This window comes from Grampus griseus, assembly GCF_964374135.1.
Source record: "Grampus griseus genome assembly, chromosome: 16".
NCBI classification, from domain to species: domain Eukaryota; kingdom Metazoa; phylum Chordata; class Mammalia; order Artiodactyla; family Delphinidae; genus Grampus; species Grampus griseus.
The window spans coordinates 12,201,280-12,223,397 of NC_139010.1; the positions used below are offsets into that span (position 1 = coordinate 12,201,280).

At 42.5% G+C, this 22,118-nt stretch overlaps 1 protein-coding gene across 2 annotated transcripts in view; it reads left to right on the forward strand.

Annotated features, from left to right (window-relative positions):
* The window catches only part of CHRM3 (cholinergic receptor muscarinic 3), a gene marked incomplete at its 3' end in the record, with an annotated part of 242,479 nt that overhangs the window by 129,382 nt on the left and 90,979 nt on the right, over positions 1 to 22,118 (forward strand). Inside the window, exon 1 of one of the 2 annotated variants that reach the window (XM_082673419.1) lies at positions 15,085 to 15,201. The exons of the other annotated variant lie outside the window; for it this stretch is intronic. Of the gene's footprint in view, positions 1 to 15,084; positions 15,202 to 22,118 lie in introns of those variants that run through there. 2 annotated transcript variants of the gene reach the window in all.

Consider the following 22,118-nt stretch of genomic DNA (forward strand, 5'->3'; position numbering starts at 1 on the left):
ATTTTGGCAGTGAATACCTTCTAAACTTATCCTTCTCAATTGTGGGCATTAAGCTCATAAATAGGAATGCTAGAGGGGGAGAAAAGGGAGTCTCTTCCAGGAGAAGAAAAGCCTTGGAGAAGTGAATGGAAAATGTTGCCTCTGTTTAGCATGAATGAGCCTGGGATTTAAATAACATTCTTCAGGCCAGATAAATAGTTTTTCTTTGGCTTAGTAATCATGCATGGCATTCAGATATTTAAGTGAAATGTTTTCTGGCTTTCCTCACTTCCTCTTTGATCTTGACGTGCCCTGTTGTATTTTAACTCATCAGCTTCAGCAAATAAAAACTCTAATTTATTCTTTTTAGTACATGTAACCGAGGCAAATTTGCTGTAAGACATTGGAAATGCACATAATCAAGTTTTTTGCTTTATACACACATATCCCTAAATGCTGAAATACACCAGGATAATTAAAAGTAGTCACTGCTGGATGGCTGCATCATGAGAGATTATGATCTCATTTATTCTTTTCTTTGCTCTCTTTTCAAGCCGTTCCACAATGACTATGCATTACATTTATTTTAAAATGCAGATTTTTTAAAGAGAACTATTCCAAAATGTATTTGAATTCTTTGTTAGTAAATGTCATTTTGAGACACTGGTTAGTTTGTAGTTTGGGGGGGGGGGTTTGTTTTGCTTTTAATTTTTATTGGAGTATAGTTGATTTACGGTATTATGTGCGTTTCAGGTGTACAGCAAAGTGAATCACTTATACATATACGTATGTCCACTCTTTTTTAGATTCTTTTCTCATATAGGCCATTACACAGTATTGAGTAGAGTTCCCTGTGCTCTACAGTAGGTCCTTATTAGTTATCTATTTTATATATAGTAATGTGTATATGTCAATCCCAATCTCCCAATGTATCCCCCCCCGCATTACCCCCTGGTAGCCATAAGTTTGTTTTCTACATCTGTAGCTCTATTTCTTTTTTGTAGATAAGTTCACTTGTACCATTTTTTTAGATTCCACATATAAGTGGGATCATATGATATTTGTCTTTCTCAAGACACTGGTTATTTTGACCCAGCTCTGAATAGCCCCAAAGTCCAGTTGCAACCAAGTTCCTCTGAAGTATTTACCGCATGGGAGTTCGATAAAGACAGCCTTACAGAATGTATGCACACGTCATGACGAGTCACAGCTGAAATCAGATGAGCAAAAAGGAATTGCAAGTCTATTTTGTGTCTCTCCCTTTTTGTGACCTTCAGACAAGGTAAATCATTACAGCCCTGATCACTCAATAGAATGCTAGCTTATTCTATGGGCAGGATTAATCTGCACCAGAGAAGGTGGGAATTCACGTTGGGCATTCAAAACAAGGGAGGCAAATAGAGTTTGCCCTAGAATCGTGCTATGGGTAAGGAGACAACCTCATGCTGCCTTTATTACATGCTATGTGAACTGTTTTCACTCTTATACAGGTGATCTTTTCTAGGTCTAATGATATATCAGATCTGGAGGAATAAAGAAGTCTGTTACTTGTTACCTGGAAAGGGCCTGGTGATCATCTTTGCTGTGTCCATAGGGCTGATTAATCAGGTGTGACAAGACTGTCACCCCTTCTGTTTCCTAAAACTCAAAATGGATCATGAAGAAAGAATCAGGGCGAACCACTGATTTTCTTCATAACCTTTAACTGTACATAGACTCTGTATAAGCCTTTCAGACAATTGCCTAAAGTATTTGCATTCCCTAGAAACAGACTAAAAAGAATTAATCAGCTCTGCTATAAAACCCAACACAGATGACTGCTCGTGTTGATGCAGTGGACAGGCAGTCATTGAAAAGGCTTATTTATAATACTGTCTTTTCCTATCGGTAGTATCTTGACAAGCTACTAGTGAAGCATTGCACGTTAATCTTTACAAAAGGAGGAAATAAGGAAGTCAGAACCAGGGGTCTGTGACTCTAAAGTCTATTTTTTTTCTCCACATGGCTTAGAAAGATCAGCATTTGAACCCAAAAGATTTCAGCTCGGAAGCCAGCGTGAACCCCGCCTCTTTGTCCCGTCCCTCCCGCAGCACTGTCCCTTCCCAGGAGTACATCTTGGGCCCACTTGTTGTTTTTCCTTTTTGCTTCAGCAAAGCCTCCTTTTGCCCTTTCAGCTGAGCTGATTTGCCACATGAGAAGATAAGGAAGCCACGCACTTCTCCACCTAGGTGGTAGACAGACTCAGGAAAGGCCAAGGCAGCATCTGCTCAACCAAGGAGGAGCGGGTATTTGTGGCCGTTGCAGTTTTCAATCTCGGGACTCGCAAAGGTTCCTCCTCTGCCTTGAGATGCAGTGTATTCTCAGGAGGCCCACGTGTGGAATGTGGCCACCGTTAGCGTTGTGTTTATCAGCCTGGGCCAAGCTTAGGGGACCCGAGATGATCTGTGTGCTTCCGCTGTCAGAATGTAATGACTGTTCTTCCAAGTATCCTTTTGCAATCCCTGGGGCTGGGCTGAAATGCCAGCTGTGAGGTAATCCTCACCAAAAAGGGATCTGTGCAGCTTTGCATTCCCAGGCTATGAAAGGGATGCCGGAGAACTTGAAGGCCCACTTGGCTGTCCTGCTGAAGCTCTGATGAAGAGCCCACAGACACTTGGGGGCCAAGTCACAGCCCACTTCCCCATGGCCCTGGGGACCGCACTGCTGGTATTCCAGAGGAAAGCTAGGCTAGCCCTGGGAAATGTCGACTTCCTCCTGTGAGATCAAAAAAACGCCCTGCCAGGGGAACACATCCCAAGATCTTCAAGGGGAATGCACCTGAAGGACTGGGAAGGGGGAGGATTTCCAGATTATGTGCTTAGGATCCCAGAATTTAAACCTGTGCCACGTATTTCAAATGTTACTTTCCTGGAATTGATTGGAAGTTTTTTGTTTGGTTGGTTTTGGGGGTTTTTTTGCGGTACACGGGCCTCTCACTGTTGTGGCCTCTCCCGTTGCGGAGCACAGGCTCCGGACGCGCAGACTCAGCAGCCATGGCTCACGGGCCCAGCCGCTCCGCGGCATGTGGGATCTTCGCGGACCGGGTCACGAACCCGTGTCCCCTGCATCGGCAGGCGGACTCTCAACCACTGCGCCACCAGGGAAGCCTTGATTGGAAGTTTTGTTTCCAGTAGCCTATCATAGAGGGCCAAGTGATAAATGTTAAATTTCAGAGTACTTGCAATTATCAGTAGTGTGTCCTTGGCCAAGTCCAAAGACACGTTGATCATTTGCTAGTAAGAGCTAACAAATGGGGCTGGACTACCAAGTTGTGATTAAACACTGCCACCTGCTTATCAGCCCTTTGAGGCTAAGGAAAATAGTTGTCCTCATTTCACCTTTCATACGTTGTAATATTGCCCTGGTAGCATTTCTGAAAATGGCCATCTGTAAGTGTAAATTCACTGCTGAGTACCTATACCTGTACCTGTGTGTGGTTCTAACTGAGCCATGGTTTCCAAGATATCCTTAGAAGCATCCTAAGTTTTGCTTCTAAGAGCACAGAGCAACCTTGCCACCTTACATATTCGGGCATAAGCATACTCAATACGTATGTGTGAATTTTTAAAACGTCTCCTCTCTTTTAAAGCAAGACACAGTTTATGGATTTGCACTTGCCCATGATTTGACTTTGTTGGTAAAAGCCATCCTGATTGCCAAGTCTGGATAACATTTCAGGGCATCACTGAGAATGCTCTGTCTGTGAACTGTGTGAGCAGACCGATGCTACAGTGAGGCTCTGCCTTTTGTGTTTCCCAGGTAGTCTGTGATTAGATTTATTTTAGCAATTATGATGTGGCGCTCATCTGGCACATGATAGCACGCGGACCACAGGACCTGTTGTCTTGCACTCAGGCCCTCCAAGACCATGTGAAAATTATCTTCTTTGCCAGCCACTTTGATCTGGTCACCCCGGCACTGAGAGCTTCTGGCTGTTTCCTAAAGCCCTTCACGTTAGCCTCAGCCTCCTCACTCTGGTTGCTGCAGCTTGGCCCTCCCCTAACCACAGCTTTTCCCCTGATCTCCTGTCACCTCCTTTGCTTCAGCCAAAGAAAGCTATTCTCAGATTCTTTTGACACAATCTGACATTCTTGATACCTTGAGTTCACTAGCACAGTTTACCGCAATAGAACGAGGATACATAAACCAAAGTCTATAAGGCATGTGTTAGTTCCGTTGGCTTCCTAACCTTTAGAAGTTAGGAAAGGAGTCGAGAGAATGAGATCTGCATGTTGATTCATGCTTTGCTTCTTTTCCGTGGTCATCAGGCATTTAATGTCAGAGTCCTTCAGGAGAAATTTCAAGAGGGAGAAGGAACTGTTCCGTGTTATTTTAATCACAGTTTAAGGATGTTTTAAACCCAATTTAAAAACATGATAAAGGAAACAGAATTTATAGCATCAAAAAGTATCACAGGTGGGGAGGCAACCAAAATGAATAGAAGGTAAAGCTATTCAGTGACCAACGGATAAATTTTGCAAGTGAGCAGCATGAAATGAAGTACAAGGCACAGAATGTGGATTAAATGACTTTTTTTTTTTTTTTTTTTTTTTGCGGTACGCGGGCCTCTCGGGCCTCTCACCGCTGCGGCCCCTCCCGCTGCAGAGCACAGGCTCCAGACGCGCAGGCTCAGCGGCCATGGCTCACGGGCCCAGCCGCTCTGTGGCATGTGGGATCTTCCCAGACCGGGGCACAAACCCATGTCCCCTGCATCGGCAGGCGGACTCTCAACCACTGCGCCACCAGGGAAGCCCCTAAATTACTTTTTAAGCCACCTTCATTTATACATTCATTCACTCATTTGATAAAATATATCAAGAGCCTGACATGTGTCAGGTGGAATCCAAAAAATAAAAAATATTGTCTCTACCCTGCAAAACTAGCAACACAAATTACAGTTATAGGAAAGCGAGACATATAAGATACAGTGGGGATAGAAATTATAGTGGGTTCCCCATGTAAGCCCTTTAAGCCTACTTATTTTAAATACTATTTTAAAATTCATGATTTATACTAAGAAAATTTATGGACAAGTTTTATAATAATACTAGTCTCTTTGTAGTTGTATCTATTTACTCTTTTTTCAGTCCATTTCTTAGACCTTTGGATATCAGTCGTGTAGAGAGTACATCTAGGATTCTTGTGTGAACCTGAAACCATGGCTACCAACTCAGCAGCAGAGATCCTGGGATCAACACCAGAAGCAAAGCTTGGTTTCATTTCAATCATGCATGAACTGGCTGATTGCCACCATCCTGGGAAGGATTTTTGTCCCCTTGGAGTCTTTTGCTATAATCTAGTATCTGGTAGAAAACATCACTTCTCTTAGAGGAAAAATGATCTGGTCCCGCCATTATGATGACTCTCCAGCAGTGAGATGGGAGGTCCTATCCGGTGGTGTTGGTGACTGCTGAGCAACAGAGCCTGGGTCTCATTGAGGCATTCCCAGAACTGATGGTGAAACTTGGGGGAATTCCCTTAACCACTTGTTTGAATCTCCCCTACCAAATGGAGAATATTCCCATAAACATGTATGTGCTTACTTATAAGATGTACATGGTAGGGCTTCCCAGAAACTATAGAATATGTTGTTAAACATTTCACATGCATCAAGTCCTTTTGCATTTCCCACCTATGTGACCTTGGGGACTTAACTGCTATGCTGTGATTACTTCATTTGGTTGGGATTTCTCAGTGCCTTCCCCTCCATTTGGAATAAGACTGGGAAGTAGGAGATAAGCTGTTTGCTGAAGCAGTTGAGAAACTGAATATTTGCCAAAATTAGTTCATGGAGAAAAGTTTGTTTGATCAAACAAGTGTTTGAAATTCTGGTTAGTCTAAGTTAGATTTTTTTCTCACACCTTCCACCCCACCTTTTTAAGTGTAGGTTGTACTTAGGACCGTTAGTATACTGATATGTATTGTGACTCTCTGAACTGGAGAATATAGTGGGCATCCTTTGCTAAATTCATTTTTTAATTGAAGTGTAGTTGATTTACAATGTCGTGTTTCAGGTGTACAGCACAGTGATTTGGATATATATATACACTACCCCTCTTTCCTCTTTGGTAACCATATGTTTGTTTTCTATGTCTGTGGATCTGTTTCAGTTTTGTAAGTTCATTTGTATCATTTTTTTTAGATTCCATATGTAAGCGATATCATATGATATTTGTCTTTCTCTATCTGGCTTATTTCACTTAGTATGATAATCTCCAGGTACAGCCATGTTGCTGCAAATGGCATTATTTCATTCTTTTTTATGGCTGCGTAATAATTTTTAAACTTGTATGGAAACACAAAAGACCTCGAATAGCCAAAGCAGTCTTGAGAAAGAAAAAAATGGAGCTGGAGGAATCAGGCTCCCTGGCTGCAGACTATACTGCAAAGCTCAGTAATCAAGACAGTATGGTACTGGCACAGAAACAGACATACAGATCAATGGAACAGGATGGAAAGCCCAGAGATACACCCACACACCCATGGTCAATTAATCCATGACAGAGGAGTCAAGAATGTACAATGGAGGAAAGACAGTCTGCAATAAATGGTGCTGGGAAAGCTAAATTCATGTTTTTAAAGAAAATTTCGTGGAACTAGTTTTCTGCAGAAGCTTCTTTAGGAAGTAGTGGAGTAACAGACCAATGTATCTCCTTCTAAAACCTGCCCTCTTTCTACTGTGAAGTAAAGGCAACTTTCACACATAGAGTTGTAGGAAGGCCTTCCTAGTGACAGAGTTCTTTGCTTTTATTCACACCCAACTTCACAATAATCCTGTGAAAGTTATTAACTTCCCTTAGAAGAAAAATGGATGAAATAATCTCAAAAGGCCAATCTGAGATTTTTTTTTCGTTGTTTAAATCCAAATTTAAATGAAAGATTATAATCACTTTAGGTGCTCATGGTCTAGAAGATTATAGATTATATTATAGATTATAGATTATATTATAGATTATGATCACTTTAGGTGCTCATGGTCTAGAAGTCCAATGGTAAATATCAAAGTGAGAATGAAGCTCAGTATGTGGTTTCTTTCTCTCTCTCGCTCTCTCACTCTTTTCTCTCTTTCTCTTTTGGATTCTCTTTCTCTCATTCTTTCATTCTCTCTCCCTTTCTCTTTCTCTCTCTCTCCCTCTCAGTGTCACAAAATGCACATGGATTATCTAAATCTTGCGCATGGGATTTAAACAAGGCACCGTAGTGTTTATCTGATGTTATTTCTCGGCAAACTCAGCCTTCCCTGCTTTACAGTTTTGGCTGCTTCTCCTCTTAGTCGCTCATAGGAGAAATAGTCTTGAGTCACATGGAGACAAATATAATGTGAATTTCAGAAGCACACAAAGCTTCCTTTCCCTCCCCCAACCCCACCCACGGGGGAATGCACCGGTTTTCCTTTCACCTGCGGTAACTACCACGTGTACCTGCTGGAACCTTCAGCATTATGGATGTCAGTGAAATTGCCTGTAATGTTGATTTGTCTGTCATCCCAGGGATGAGGCACGCTGATGAGTGGCTGAGCTCGGGAAAGAGAGGGTCGACAGAAGGCAGCACGCAGAAGTGCTGTAAATGAGGCATTGTGTTTCAGCACAGCAAGTGGTTTCTGAGTGTGACTGAGTCGGCCTCAGAGATAGGAACAGGATTTGGGCTCCTCCTGATTCTTTTCTTTTTATTATTATTTTATTTTATTGAAGTATAGTTGATTTACAATGTTGTGTTCATTTCTGCTGTACAGAAACAGTGATTCAGTTATACGTATATATGTATGCTTTTTCATATTCTTTTCCATTATGGTTTATCACAGGATATTAAATGTAGTTCCCTGTGCTATACAGTAGGATCTTGTTGTTTATCCATTCTATATATAACAGTTTGTATCTGCTGATCCCAACCTCCCAATCCATCCTCCCCCTTGGCAACCACAAGTCTGTTCTCTATGTCTGTGAGTCTGTTTCTGTTTCACAGATAAGTTCATTTGTCATATTTTAGATTCCACATATAAGTGATATCGTATGGTATTTGTCTCTCTCTTTCTGACTTATTGATAGTTCACTCAGTATGATCATGTCTAGGTCCATCCACGTTGCTACAAATAGTATGACTTCATTCTTTTTTATGGCTGAGTAGTATTCCATTGTATGTATTTACCACATCTTCTTTTTTTTTAATTTTATTTATTTTTGGCCTCATTGGGTCTTTGTTGCTGCACGCGGGCTTTCTCTAGTTGCAGTGAGCGGGGGCTACTCTTTGTTGCGGTGTGCGGGCTTCTCATTGCGGTGGCTTCTTCCGTTGCGGATCACAAACTCTAGGCGTGGGACTTCAGTAGTTGTGGCTCATGGGCTTAGTTGCTCTGTGGCATGTGGGATCTTCCCAGACCAGGGCTCGAACCCGTGTCCCCAGTATTGGCAGTTGGATTCTTAACCACTGTGCCACCACGGAAGTCCCTACCACATCTTCTTTATCTCTTCATCTGTCGAACATTTAGGTTGCTTTCATGTCTTGGCTATTGTAAATAGAGCTGCTGTGAACACAGGGGTTCATGTATCTTTTCAAATTACAATTTTGTCCAGATCTATGCCCAGAAGTGGGATTGCTGGATCATATGGCAACTCTGTTTTTAGTTTTTTGAACCTCCTGATCCTTCATGTTACTGTTTACTTGCTTTTCTTTCTCTTTCCTCTGGCAAACCACCCATCGATCCCTTTTATACATTTTAGCACCTCATCATGTTATCAGAAGGCAGAGGTAAAGTCAATTTTGCCAATCGAAGGCCACAGAAAAGGGTTCATGAATAAAATTGAAAGTAGCTGTGTTGATTTATGTATACCCTCCTCTGTACTGTCATCGCAAATCAGAGCGCACTCATTTTCAGGACTCTCCCAGGCAAGGGAATATGTGACTTTGAACTACATTTCAACACTCTTCACTTTGTTTTGTGGAAATTTTTTCTTCCATTTCTTTTTTTTTAATTAATTAATTAATTTTTATTTTTGGCTGCATTGGGTCTTCGTTGCTGCACGCAGGCTTTCTCTAGTTGTGGCGAGCAGGGGCTACTCTTAGTTGCAGTGTGCAGGCTTCTCACTGCGGTGGCTTCTCTTGTTGCAGAGCACGGGCTCTAGGCGTGGGGCCTTCAGTAGTTGTGGCACATGGGCTCTAGAGCGCTGGCTCAGTAGTTATGGTGCACGGGCTTAGTTGTTCCACGTCATGTGGGATCTTCCCAGACCAGGGCTTGAACCCATGTCCCCTGCATTGGCAGGCAGATTCTTAACCTCTGTACCAGCAGGGAAGTCCCTTTTCTTCCATTTTTAAGCAAGTTTCTTTATTTGAAAAATGAAAAGGTTTGTCTAAAACATTCTAAGAGCCCTCCTGCCTTGTTATCTGATTCCATATACTATGCATAAGTCCATATCTTCATTGAAATGGTACTTATTTCAGAACTTACAGTAATTAAGCCCAATAATATAATACAGTCTTTCTGAAAGCTTAAATCTTTCAGAAGAAGTAATTTGAAAAGTGGAAGGAAGTGAGCTCAAAGACCCAAGTATAAAGAAAATGCCAGAATATTTGCCACCAGGTAGGTCTGGCTCAGCCTACAGGCAATTAAATCAAATGTGAAACAAAACGCTATTTGAACATTGAACAGAGGTAAATTGACTTCAGGAGGAGGAGGGAGACATTTTCATCTTGAAACCTGTATTTGATCTTGAGGCACACGTTGCCTGGGTCTCCTGCTACACCTTTGGTCCGGATTTGATGTATCTCTCAATTGCACTCTTAATTGACTCTTCTCCAGATGAATGATGTGTAGTGACAGCACTTCAGCAAACTCAATGTGGCACTTTTATCTCAATGACAAATTGGACAGTAGGTCATTACAGTTCATCAGACATCAATACATTTCATTCTGGTTGGCCTTTTTTTTTTTCTTTTTGGCTAAGAGTCATTTAGGAAGCCAAAAGAAAGAAAGAAACAAACAAAAACAACAAAAAAGGGGCTTCCCTGTGGCGCAGTGGTTGAGAATCCGCCTGCCAGTGCAGGGGACATGGGTTCGAGCCCTGGTCCCGGAAGATCCCACGTGCTGCAGGGCAGCTAAGCCTATGCGCCCCAACTACTGAGCCTGGCGCTCTAGAGCCCACGAGCCACAACTACTGAGCCTCCGTGCCACAACTACCGAAGCCCATGCACCTAGAGCCCGTGCTCCGCAGCAAGAGAAGCCACTGCAGTGAGAAGCCTGCGCACCACAACGAAGAGTAGTCCCCACTCGCTGCAACTAGGGAAAGCCCGTGCGCAGCAACGAAGACCCAATGCAGCCGAAAATAAACCAATAAATTAATTATTAAAAAAAAAAAGAAAAGAGAACCGACAACAACAAAAAAAACAAAGCCAGGCTTCTAGTCAACTTTCTCCCCTCAGACTCTCCTCCCAGTGTTGTATATCCAGAGGATTCACCCACCAGTTAATGCCATCTGGATGCTCTCATAGCTGGCAGAGCCACAGGGCTGCAGAGAAGCTTCTAGAAGGCAGAAAAGGCCGCACGTCAGTATGATTGATGTCTGCTTCTACCCATTCCCATGAAGCTGATTCAGGCTAAGGGAATGTGTTTGCCTTGCTTCAAAGAGATGGTCTTTCCTAATACAGTCTTGCTTTACTACTCCAGCAGGAATGCTCCTTTTTTTTTTTTTTAATCCACATAATCCTGTTTTCCTGAGCAGAATTATTAATAACTTCCAAGAACTGCCTCACTAATCCCACGGAGAGTCTATAAGTAAGATCTATAGTGAATGACACTGTTTGAAGGAAGACAAACTGAGACACAGGTGGAGGAAGAAAAGGAGTCAATGTCAGCCTTTTGGATACCAGGCTCAGAACTTTGCTGGCCGTGCCTGCCTGCCCCTCCCCTGGTCCAGGAAGTATAGAGCAAGGTGGATTTCTTCAGGAAGTCACCGGGAGGTGGAATTTAGTGGTTAAGAACAGGGGAGTGAGTCCACCTGGGCTCAAACCTTGGCCCCTTTATTGGCTATGTGACCTGAGAAACTACATCCAGCCTCTCTGTGCCTCACTTTCTTTATCTATAAACTTAGGGATATTAGTACTGGTTTCAAAAAGCACTTGTGAGGATAGATGAGCTGATGTATGCCAAAAGCTTTGCAGAATACTTGGACATAGAGAGTTTGCTGCACTCGTGACCCTCTCTAGGGAGCCAGGAATGCCCATCCCGGAAGCTCCCTGTTCAATCCTGAAGACCTACTTAAATGCAGGCTAGCTCTTCGTTCAAGGTCTCCTTCCCTGAGTCTTTGCACAACCGCCTTTATCTCCTTACCTTCCCCTTCCTAACAGGGGTTTCTCAGTCAGTTTGCTGTGAGTCATATTCTCTAATGGTCCCCTCCCCAGAACTGCCGAAATTTTCAAGATAGGACACAGCCCCACTGAAATCGTCATGGGCCAGAGCTCCCCCTGGGTCCTTGGGACCACCTAGAGTCTTTCAAACTTTCCCCCAGCTCTTCCCAGCTGATGCCTCCCCCTAACACATAAGCACTCACATGCACAACCTCCACCCTCACCCCCGACAAACCCACTACTCCACCCACTGGCTTCCACAAGCTTGCACCAATTTCTCAGCTCAGATCTTTAAATCATAAAGAGATCCCTCCTCTCCGGACTCAGGGAACTGCAATTCAGTCAAAAAACGAGCTCCGCTGTTACCGTGCCCCTTCCCTGTTCAAATGTCAAGAGACACTTACTTGCCATGGAGCATTAGAGACTCGGCTTTCTTTTTCTGAGCCTGTTTCTGCATGCATAAAACGGAGATAATAAAGCCTGCTTCACACAGAGGTTTTGAGAATTAAATGAATTAATAGTACCTGCGGTGTCTGCCACACTGTCTCTGTCTACTCTGATGGCCACCACAGACTGGGTGGCTTAGGCTACAGTCAATGTATTCTCTCACACGTCTCAGGAGGACAAGTTCAAAATCAAGATGCCAACAGAGTTGGTCTCGGGTGAGATCTCTCTTCCTGGTTTGCAGGTGGCTACCTGCTCATTCTATCCTCACTGCTCTTTCCTCTGCGCATGCCTAGAGAGAGATCCCTTGTGTCCCTTCTGTGTTAGGGGCCTACCCTTATGACCTTATCTAACTTTAATTACCTCTTTAAATGTACTGTCTCCAAATATGGTCACTTTGGGGGTTAGGGCTTCAATGTAAGAATGGGGGCGGGGGGCAGCGTGGATACACATGTCAGCTTACAGCACACATCATAGTAAATGATCTTCACTCTCGCCCTTCCTGTGCTCCTCCCACCCCCTGGCAACCCCTTGGTTTCCAGTTATTAAATCAAATGTACGTGTCCCTCTTGTCCTAGAGTCCTGCCTCACATGTAGTCGGTTGACTGAGAGTCACAGTCCTGCATCATGCATATGGCCAGACTCCCAATGGCCAGGGTCCTCTGTGCTCCTGAGAGCACCTCATGTTGTAGGGATGTCAGTCATCCTCTCTGCCACCCACCACTTAGCGCACCTTCCTGACCGGAGCCCGTGGCCAAGCTGAGCAGCAGTGCCCCTCTGGGAGATCTGCCCTCCCTGCCCTCTAACCAGTGTCACCTGGAATAACGGAGGCTGGTGGGCACGGGTCCCACGGTTGCAGGTGTGCATCTTAGGACCCCTCTGAGAGGCACGTGGTCAGTTACTTCATCATACGCATAGGAAGGGTTTGGGTCAGCACTTTCCACAGTTACATTTCTAATATTTCTAGAGATCAGCTATCATCCTGGGACCTGTGGTTCCTTCGGAGGGAGAAGAGTAGCAAACAGATCTACAATCCCTTCCTAGCTCAGCCTGCATTTGACCTCAATTTTCTACTGTTTTCTGGCCATGTTGAGAAAGATAGTTAAAGGCATTGAGCTGCATATATACGCATTTAAAGGATCAGGGAAAGTTAATTGGAAAGTTAAATGCACGTACAAAAGCCTGTAGAAAAGATAAGTGTGAAGATTAAAGTCATTAAGATGACTGTGGCAAGGATTTCTATGTGGAAATGTTCATTGAAGAAACGTGTATGGAAAAACTCTCACTGAAGCCCTGTTACCATGAGCTCTGACATACGTCAGGCTGCTAAATCAGAATACCATCATCCTGTTAATGTGCTGTTTACAGTAAAGCCTGAACTGCAGAGCAGGCTAGAGGTGTCTAAGAGCTGTTTTGCCCTGCCAGTCATCCTCTGGTTCTCACAAATGAAGAGGCTGTGTGACTGATCTGGGGTCCCCTACTCCCCTCTGACCCTGGTCCACATCCTTTTCACAGTTCATTTCTAGACACAGTCTCAGGGGCTTCCCCAGAGACAGCTACCTGCCCCTGTGCTCATGGGGCATCCAGGACACGGGCGAGCCCGCACCCCATGTTCATCAGGTGGGCAAGACCTCCGGGGTGTTCAGATAATCCATTTTGAATCCCCAAGCCCAGAAGAACCAGTAGTTCTACAGCACAGTAAATAGGAAGATACCTCACAGATCTTCAAGAGAGACAGCAAAACAAGTGGCCAAAAATTGTGCTTTTTCTGCTTTACATTTCAGGGGCAATTTTGTATTTCTTTAAACAATCTCACACTAAAGCTATAGCCGGGCTTCCCTGGTGGCGCAATGGTTGAGAATCCACCTGCCGATGCAGGGGACGCGGGTTCGTGCCCCGGTCCGGGAAGATCTCACATGCCGCGGAGCGGCTGGGCCCGTGAGCCATGGCCGCTGAGCCTGCGTGACCGGAGCCTGTGTTCCGCAACGGGAGAGGCCACAACAGTGAGAGGCCCGTGTACTGCCAAAAAAAAAAAAAAAAAAAAGCTATAGCCATTTTAAAATGGCCACAGCTAGATGTGTATATTGTTCATTAGGGACTCACACAACAGAGGCATTGAATGAGATTTCTTCTCTTCTCTCCTTACATTCTCTTGCATCGTTAAACTGAAGGCAAACTAGAAACGTCACGACCCCTGGTGATTGTTGTGGGCTTATTTCTGTCTTCTGATGTGCCTGCAGACCATCCAAGGAGGTGAACAGCAGAAAGAGCTGCATGTTCTGACGTAATAGGTTAGGTGGCGCTCTCAAGTCAGAGGAGAGCATCTGTAGTTCAGCTGTTGTTAAAATTCAAGCCGCCTTATTTACTTTAAGGTGTGTCCATCGTGTAGGACAAAGTCGGCCACCTCTTTCAGTGACACTGTGGTTAGGGTCTGTAATCAGTCACATACACACTGATCTCTGCTTGATCTAAAGAGCAACAGCCAGTCCCATCCTCTACCCCAGTTAATCTACTTTAGTATGTGGAGCGATCTGATCTGTCTCCAAGGAAACAGGGCAGTGGAGGCCCTCTGATGCCTTTACTTGGAGTCCTTGCTGGTCTTGAAGCGACTCTCCACTCACATCAGTTATCAAGATATTCCCAGATTCTGGTGCACGTTCTGATGACACTCACTTCCATTCCGCCCTACCTGGTGCTGGGCGGGAAATAGAAACCAAGATCCAGGAGCCAAGGGAGTGTCAGTGATGAAGGGCAGAGGGGTGCGGATGGGCCCCAGGCCTTATGCGTGCTGTCTCCCAGACATGTCGAGGGCACGTGTCGATGTGCCCTCAACATGCACACCAGGACTCACTTCCTTGTGGAATGCAAAAGGGGCAGATTTGAAACTGCTTTATTGAAGGCTAAGAACAGAATCTTTAAATTCCAAAATCAGAGTACAGTTTTCTAAAACTGCACTTTGAACATTCGCAAAGTAATGAGGAGAAACATTAATGGAAGTATTTCTGGATGGAAATCTAACCCACTACATTATAATGCCGTTCAAAAATTATGACACCGTCACCAACACAATTAAGTATTAATAATTGCTCTTCGTCCCAGCAAAGATTCTAAAGCAGAAACTAACACACACCACTGTAAAGCAATTCTACTCCAATAAAGAAGTTAAAAAAATGATAATAATAATAATTGCTCTTTTATAACCAACTAACAATACACATGACTTAATTCTGATGCTGGGATTCCCGAACAGTGTCTTATAACTTGTATTTGTGTTTGTAAAACAGGATAGAAAACTAACACAAGGCTAACTAAGAGGAGTACCGGGAACTGCAGGAGAAACGCTTTTGGCTACTTTCCAGGGACTGTGCATTTGTTTAACCAGAATCTGTTTCGACACATGTAAAGGTGGGTGTACAGTGATGATAATTTACCCAGCATGAAATGTGAGTACATTGAAGAATCGTTATTCTCCAGAAACGCAGTGAGTACTTCTTCAAATAACTTTTGCAACTAGAAAAATTGCCAACACAGAAGAAAAAGTTTAGACTGAGACCCAGATCTTCCTTTTCAATATCAATCCAGGAAGGTAACTTTATAGTTATACTTAAGTTAATTATTATATAACCTTAGTAAACAAAGATTCCTATTATCTATCCCCACGTTTACCCAAACGTGCGAGGCAAAAAAATATGTATAAATAATCAATAGGAGTGAAACTTGTGTTCTGAACGCTAACACCATTGCTGAAAAATGAGACGTGGAAATGTTTTTCATTCAGTTGTGTCTTTGAGGAGCCTAGGAAATTTGCACTGTTTGCATCATTACCTGAGTAACATAGGTACCCAGAGTAGCAATGAAACAGTGAAAAAAAAAAAAATCAATGAAAAAGAAAAAAAGGACATGCATGGAGAACCAAACCCAACAGCTGTAGTTTCCCCACAGTTATAAAGTGGCAAAGAAATAGACTAGAACTCTGGTCTCAAAAAAATAATAATTAAAATAACAATAATAATAAGGAGGAGGGTGAGAAGTTAATATCAGAAAGATTGGTTTAGTCAGGTACTCAGAAGTTTGAGAGTGAAATGTTACAAACCAATGGTGGAAAGTTTATCACAGATTTATGCCAAAGTGGGATCATTGTCATTGTACATAATCTAATTTCAAAGCACTGTGTCCTACATTATGTTTAATAATTTTTAAGAAAACTTGATGAAGGAGGCAGATAAGGTGATACCCCTCCAGAAACTGAGGCTTAGAATCAGTGACATAATGACATTCAAGCTAGGAATGTAAAAACCAACAGCCTTATGGAATAATAGAGCCAGAAAAGGCCTCCAGGTACCACGTGGTCATGCCTGATCCCTTTAAGCAGGATGATAGCTAATGCTCCCAAGAAAGTTGACAAGCAGATGGTGACAAATTCCCCTAGCCTCGTTCCAGGAAGGCCACTTACGTGATGCCCAAGGCAGAGCCTGGCTTTCGCTCACTTCTGTGCATTCTGTGTTTCCAACAAGTGGACCATTATGCCTTTGTCCCTGCTCCCTTCCCTCTCAACCTCAAGTCAGTATCGTCAAGAGAATATCATTGATTGCTCAGAACATTCCCCATGAAATAACTTACTAATGAGTCCAGGTCATCTTTAAGAAACCGTTCAAAAAATAGGTTTCACTTTATGATGCTGATAAAATGAATTATTTTTCTCATAAGTAAGCAGTTTATGGGAGGTGTTTCAAATAGGAAAGACAGAAAAAGCAGACAACTCCAGAACACATTTTTTAAGTAAAATGACAAACTAGGGAAAAAATAGTTTTCCAAAAGGAATTAAAGAGAAAACTGCCAAGCAGAGAGAATGTCAAATGATACTAAACGAGGGCAAATGCGGTGAAGAAAACTATAACTGTGCAGCTGTGGGCGGAACCAGATTAGACGCTGACCTTCCACAAACACCTAAAGAACACAGCTCCCGAGTAATAAATGTTGAGAGTAGCTGGAGGGGCCCCTGTGCGCCTGGGCCGGTGCCTCCTCGGCACGTGCGTGGCTGTCTGCTACCCGGACACGGAAGGCCAGACCAGGGTTGGTGCCTTCAGCCCACGCTGGCGATGCCTCATTTCACTGCAGTTTCTCATGGCATATTTATTAACTATCTTTAATCTTTATAGTCTAAAACATCTGGTTTTTTTAGGGGTTTTTTACATCTTTATTGGAGTACAATTGCTTTACAATCGTGTGTTAGTTTCTGCTTTATAACAAAGTGAATCAGTTATACACATACATATGTTCCCATATCTCTTCCCTCTTGCGTCTGCCTCCCTCCCACCCTCCCTATCGCACCCCTCCAGGCGGTCACAAAGCACCGAGCTGATCTCCCTGTGCCATGCGGCTGCTTCCCACTAGCTGTCTACCTTACGTTTGGCAGTGTTTTTTTAAAATATATTTTACTGAAGTATAGTTGATTTACCATGTTGTATTAATTTCTTCTGTACAGCAAAGTGATTCAGTTATACATGTATATATTCCTCTTCATATTCTTTTCCATTATAGTGTATTACAAGATCTTGAATATAGTTCCCTGTGCTATACAGTAGGGCCTTGTTGTTTATCCATTTCATATATCCTAGTTTGCATCTGCTAATCCCAAACTTCCAGTCCATCCCTCCCCCACCCCTCTCCCCCTTGGCAACCTCGAGTCTGTAAAACATTTGTGTTATATCCTGAGTCTAGGATTGGAAAACCTTATAATTTCAATACCAGTAACACCATGTTGAGGATGATATGTGCTAGAAATAGTCAGCAAACATATTTATCATGTTCCATTTAGGACCCGAGAATACACAAGGTGGACCCAGTCCCTTCAGCCAGGGCGTTTCCAACATGGAAGTGTAGACTAAATTTTCTTGCCTGGCTTAACACGTAAAACCATCAAATCCCAGCATTCAGTTCTAGTGCAGTGCCAGTCACATCCGTTTATTGCTGGCACGTAATCACACTTAGGGGAAAAAACTAAAACCTCTACTGTTTGTGTATAAACAGAAGATAATTAGTGAATGCATCGTTTCTTTTTTTTTCCACCCTGGAAGAAGTAAAGATAGACTAGTCTAATATAACAAAATAAGCATATCCATTAATTAGAATCATGTTTGTGTTCCTTTTTTTTTTAACTGAAGTATAGGTGATTTACAATGTTGTGTTAGTTTCAGGTATACAGCAAAGTGATTCAAATATATATATATATAAAATTCTTTTTTCATATTCTTTTCCATTATGGTTATTACAGGATATTGAATATAGTTCCCTGTGCTATACAGTAGGACCTTGTTTTTTTATCTTATCTATTTTATACAGAGTAGTTTGTATCTGTTAATCCCAAACTCCTAATTTATGCCTCCCCAACCCCTTTCCCTTTTGGTAACCATAAGTTTGTTTTCTATGTCTGAGTCTGTTTCTGCTTCTGTATCCTTTAGGATGGCAAGTATCTTAATAAAATATTGACTACAGGCAAGCCTTGCAAAAGAAAGGTAGTGATTGAGAACACACTCGGGGCAGAGGGAAAGAAATTAACACCTTGTTAAAATACCCATTGGTTATAGAAAGTTAAAGTAACTTAGAACAAACTAACACATTTGGGTATTGAGAATAGATCTAAACAAAATCCTAGCCAATGAGTTCTAGCATTTTTGTCTCACAGATTCTTCCTTTTTAATATGTTTCAGATCCAATACCTTTGTTATTTCTTAGAGCTATGCCAGCCAGCCCTAATTCCTCCAGATAAAACCAGCCACAGCGGCATTCTCTTTTAGCCCATCTTCATCAGCAACAAGCATCTTTTGCAGTTGTATGAGCATGAGGTGCCTAGAGGAGATCACTTATACATGTATTTGACAGATGTTTACTGAGTGCCCCTGGGTGCCAGTGCAAGTACTGTTTGCTGGGCATTGGATCACAGTTGTGGGCTAGGCCTGCCCTCAAGGGACGTACAGTCCAGTGCATAGCTCTTCAGTTCTAAGAAACTCACTTTCTCATTGTCATGATTTCTTTGCAGAAACATGAAAATCATGATGTTTAATGTTTTATATCAATTGCATAGCATTTTCCTCATTTATTCTGGCCAGTACTGTATGTTCTAGCCTAGACACTGTCCCACCCACATTTCACCCCGCGTCACTCATTTCTCAACGTTTATGATTATTCTGTGCACAATACTAATAGGCCAAGTGCCCTCCCTGAGTACTGCTTCCAAACTCTTGCTACCTTGAAAGTGCCACTCAACAGTTCCCTCTTCTGCAGAGCTCCCATCTGACGCTAAGTGCTCTCCACGGTAAACTTAAGCACTTGTGCACCGTTCTCATCCTATATCTGTGTTTCTCTGTGACTTTAAGCCTTTTAAAATTGCACACACTCTGAAGAGATACTTGCACACCCACGTTCATGGCAGCCTTGGTCACAGGACTCAAAGGGAAGAAGCAACCTAAGTGTCCATGGACAGATGAATGGAAAAACAAAATGTGGTGTATCCACACAGTGGATATTACTCAGCCTCAAAAAGGAAGGGAATTCTGTTGCATGCTGCATTGTGGGTGAACTTTGAGGACATTATGCTGTGTGAAATAAGTCAGTCACCAAAGGGCAAATACTTTATGATTCCACTAACATAAGGGACCTAGAGGAGTCAAACTCATAGAGGAAGTAAAATGGTAGTTGGTTGTCAGGTGCCAGGGAGAGTGGGAGCAGAGAGTTATTGTTTCATGGGTACAGAGTTTAGTTTTGCAAGATGGAAAGAGTTCTTGAGATGGATGATGGTTGCCCGACAGTGGGAAGGTACTTAATACCACCGAACTATATGTACACTTAAAAATTGCTGAGGATGGATTTTATCATAATTTTAAAATGTGTTTTTAAAAATCACTCGTGCTCATTCCCCCACCCCACTCCTTTGTGAATGGGACCCTTTTGCTATCTTATAATGCTGATGTCATTTGTAATGTTCTCTAGACACTGAAAACATAAGATAAATATGCTCGATAGACATAATAAATATGATTGCAAAATGACACCACCTGAGACAGAGAGAAACTTCTTCAGCATCAAAGCATGTCAGTCCTTCCTCTGGTTCCAGTGTCATGCAACAGTCATAGTCTGATTAAACCAAGGTCAATGGAGCAGATATTAGGGAGAGGACTGTGGCAAAGAACCAAACAAGAAAAAAAAAAAATTACGTTAATCCACAGCATTGGAAAGATGAAAAGAATCAGGTAAAGTAATCAGTCGAAAAGCTTTGAGATAAATACAGAAGCAGGACACTTTATTAAATAGATTTTTGAAACAGGGCGGAAGCAAGTACCGTCATCAATAAAAGAAACCTGTGAGACATATAAGGTACACAAGTGAAGGGACTTCCCTGGAGGTCCAGTGGTTAAGACTGTGCCTTCCAGTGCAGGGGGTGCAGGTTCGATTTCTGGTCAGGGAGCTAAGATCCCACATGCCTCACGGCCAAAAACCAAAACATAAAACAGAAGCACTATTGTAGCAAATTCAATGAAGACTTTAAAAACAGTCTACATCAAAAAAAAAAAAAAAAAGATGAGTGAAATCAGATGAGAGAAAGTGCATCAATATATTGAGGGGAAAATGCAAGAAAATCGCATTTCCACAATAGAGGGAAAGACATGAACCAATGGAAATAATAATAATATATTTCTTCCCGGACCAACACTAAACGCAAGTTGCAGAGCTGGCCTGTGGTGGAACTCGCAAGTTTTATTGGCAATATATGTGAGGAGACAAAAAGCAGCATATGGAGGAATACAAAAATATACTCTCTAGAGACACTGCCTCTTCAGATGTCAAGAAAAACCTGGCTGAAGTGCAGCGAGAGTGGCACACTGCAAAGTTACAGATTCAAGGCCACCCACAGAACCAAACAGCAAGGCTTAGGCAACTTATTACTGAAATAGCCCCTTTCTTCTCTGCGTTCAGTAGAAGACTCTAGGGGACGAAGAGGGAGAAGCTGAATCACTCCAAGGTGCTTAATGACCCCACCATTAATACGGAAATTACAATGGAGAAGGGATTAACTCTGTGCCCAGTGAAGCATCCCTGTTCCCATCACCCCAGGGGGGCTTGGCCTCTCGGGCAGCCTGGCATCCTGTCCGCTCCCCTGTTCCGTGTGACAGTAGGGGTTACATCATTGTGTTGCATCCTTGCTACTTAACTCGATGCCTGATACACTGTAGCTAAATAAAAGGTGTTTTTTAAATTAAAAATGATGACTAAATAGAAGCGTGAGGACATTGTCATTTGGACCCTTGCTCCACTGCTCATGAGCCCTGTGGCCTCCATTAGGATGCTTTATTTCAGGGTCCTCATTGGTAAATTGGAGGTAGTAATAGTTCCTACCTCAGAGATTTTTTTTAAGGATTAAATGAATTAGAACAGGTAAAAGGTTTAGACCAGAACCTATAATAGCATACCTCAATAAATATTAGCTGTTTCTCATATTATTTTCCCTAAGTGATTGCATAAACCTAGTAGCCATCATAAATTTTGCTATACATAGAGAATAAGAAAAATCTTTAAGTACAAATTTAACCCACTAAAAAGTTCAACATAATTTCCACCTAACAGTAAAACCTCAATTGTCCATAAATTTTCGGCAGTATATCACATTGAACTGCAAAGATTTTTATGGTACCTAAGTAGTAAATGCTAAGATAATTTTAATGTGCTTTAAATAAGAAAACATTATAAAGTGCATCATGTAATTCTTTTAGAATCTGTGGGAGATAATTTAATTTTCTCTTTGCATTTCAGATTTACTTTTATGATCATAAATTATTCATTCCTCATCAAACACATTTTTATTAAGCATCTATTATGTTTCAGGCATTGTTCTAGACACAAAGGATGCAGTGATGAATTAAAGTCCCTGCTCTCATGGAGCTTGTGTTTCCATTAGAAAAAACAAACACATACACATACACACACATAATGTTATGGGGCAACAATTGTCGTGAAGGAAAATGGTTCCAGAGGGCATAGCATGAAGAAGATGGCTTATTTAGTGTAGCGAGGAGTGGGCTCTGATGCAATGACATTTGAGTAAAGAACTGAATGACGTGATGCTGCTCTCTGGGAATCGACTAGTTCAGGAAAGAGGACAGGTGATGCAAAGGCCCTGAGGTGGGAGCATGTTTGGAGTGTTCATGGAGCAGCGTAGAGGCTGTATGGCAGTGGGTAAGAGAAATTCAACAAGGTAACTGGGAGCTGTAACATGGGTTTGGATTTTGCTCTAAGTAATAGGAAAAGATTGGAGGGATTTTATGCTA